Raw genomic sequence first — 2,735 nt, 5'->3', positions numbered from 1 at the left:
CAAACTACCAATTATTGCACACGTATATTGCTCCAGGGATTCTTGACTTTGAGAAGAAGAAACACACTAACACAATATAGAGTGTGTGTGCAAGTTGGAAAGGAAGTGGTAAAATGAGACACAGAGAGTTGCAGAGACACTTTTCTCTTTTTCTTTGGGGTCAGTCCACATGGAGTCAAAGTCACATCTAACGTCTTATACAAGAGAGGTTTTCTTAGCACATGCTTGACTGTGACTTGATGGGGCTTCTCATAAAACAGGGAACACCAATGCCTGGCTTCCTGCACCAGTTTGATTAAATTTTAGACCAAAAAACAATGGTACAGTCTAACTACAGGCCGTTGATGAAATAAAGTTTGTGAATTTGAGTTGGGAGACAGGTGGGAGGAATCTCATTGTACTTGTTTACTCCTTCCCTGTGTGGCAGGTGAAACAGGTTAATTTGGTAAAGTCGCTCCAAAATGGTGAACATTTATTTACACGTAGGCTAAATCACCTTTTCCCTCTTTCAAATCATGCAGATTGTGGGCAGCAACCAACAATCAAGACAGAACTTAAAAAAACTAAGGAGTAGAAAACAATTTTCAGATTCAAACAAGCAAATGTCTTATGAGCATGCCAAGGGTTACAAAACTACCCCCTATTTAAAATTCATGAAAAATCCTTTCTGGGGTAGTTGATTTCAGGTAAGTTTGTTTTGACTGAATTGTCCTGAAGTCCAGCATACTGCTTTTACTAAATTGCTTTGTACAAATTGTTTTCATTCAATTCACCTGCAGAGAATCTACACAACTTTTCACTGCAGGGAGAAGTTTTGCTTTAACGGGCCTGGGGATGCTGGTAAGGCAACAGATTTTCTGGCTCCTCTGGTGATTTTAATATTTAGCCAAAGCTGAGAAGGCTAAACAAAAGGGTATGTATGGGGCCTTTTCAGAACTTTGCTGTCAAATCCAGGTGAAGCAGGTTAATATTTCCCATTCGAGGCTTATGTTTTTCCCTGGGATTTGGGAACAGTTTCATCCCATTGTCATCTCATGCTGAATTTTCAAATTAAGGAATACTGGACAAAAATTTTTTTTATTTATCTTATTTTAACCTCTTACCATTTCTATAGTAAGTAGGGTAAGTACATTATTATTCTTATTTTACAGGCATGAAAACAGGTTGAGAAAGGTTTAAAAGAGAGGTGAAAGTATGTTAAAACACCACTAAAGGCCATGCATTTCTCTTGGCACTTACTTAATGTAATCTGGTTTATGTATATTTATGTTTAGATTCTGTTTCCTCACTTAGAACGTGACCTCTTTGTGACCTCTTTATGGCCTGATGTTTCATTCATTGATCCATTTCCATGCTTTCGCTGTTTTGAGTCACAGGGGAGTTGCAGTGGTGAAAAAAGGTATCACGGTTCCTGCCTTAGTGAGCCTGGAGTCTTTGAAGGAAGGCCAACAGGCAACTGACAAAAAATTAACATAAAAACAAGTGCCTGAAGGTAGTAATTTACAAAGATGGGGGCACCAACTAATCCTCATGGGGGTGGGGGGGAGAGGTAGGGTGGTAGTAAACTGCAGAGGAACAAAATGCAGGATCTAAGCTGAAGTAGAGTTTGCGCATCCGAGAGAAACTGCTCTGTTCCCACCAGGGTGGTGGCTAGCAGATACTGTTCAGTGGGGAGTGTGAGAAATCGAACCGGCCGGCTGACAACAGATCCTCCTGTGGTCTTGTAAGTAACTTAAGAACTATATTAAGGAGTTGTTATTATCCTGAGAAAAATGGGCATGTATTTGGACAAGTCATGGTTATATTTTCCTTTCGGAGAAGGTGCTCTGAGTGTCCTCTCGGCCATCCACAGGCGCTTCAGTACTTTTGGAAGCGGGAACAGAAAGACGTATCCCAGTAGACTGATGTTTCCACTTTGAACCCCACAGTCTTGGGGCTGATTTGATATTTGAGGGTACAAGAGAGGTTACAAGGATGACAGTTGGACTGGGCCATGTGGAAAGTGGTGGTAAGATTTCCTGAATTAGTTATTAAGAATGAAGAGAGAAGCAGGATGGGAGGGATGATGGGTTTATTATCAGATGTATTTGAGGCATCTGGGCTGCTTTTTGGATTGGGTTTCCTGCAGAAAATACACTCCGTGAATATTTTAAGAAGTATTACTGTACTGTCCACGCTTGTAAAATTTACTGAACCACATTACTATGGGAAATTATGAAAGGATGAACTCCTGTTAAATCCACATACTAAATCCATTGAAGGCGTTGGCGAAAATAAAAGTTTGTCATCCCTTTTAAAAAGAGAGGTGGTCTTCAGATAGCTGTGAAATTAGGTGATTAGTTGTTACTTAGCCTTCTAATTTCTGTATAAGTCTAATTACATGAAATAGAAGTTGGGGTTTTGATCTTTTACTTTGCTTTTCTGTTTGGAGTGTCATTGTAACTACTGTATTGTAAATGATGGAAAATAATTGCATATGTTAAAAAAATAAATTGTGTTATACTAAAAAAAACCCTGAAAAATGAAAAAAATAAAAATAAAAAGAGGTGGTGGTTGGCCTTGAGCGTGTTTACACTCAGGCTCTTGGCTCCCCAGTTGAGAAAGCGGTTGCCCTCTGCTGGTCATAAGTGAGTACTGCAGCTGAAGGAGAGCACTCTCCGAGGGGCCGCCCGCCGGGTGGATGACGGAGAAACCCTGCGTCCGGAGACAGGCGGTTTTGCCTGCGTCATCGGCCC

This window comes from Suricata suricatta, chromosome 2, assembly GCF_006229205.1.
Source record: "Suricata suricatta isolate VVHF042 chromosome 2, meerkat_22Aug2017_6uvM2_HiC, whole genome shotgun sequence".
Lineage (NCBI taxonomy): Eukaryota > Metazoa > Chordata > Mammalia > Carnivora > Herpestidae > Suricata > Suricata suricatta.
Note: the sequence above shows the minus strand (reverse complement) of the source record.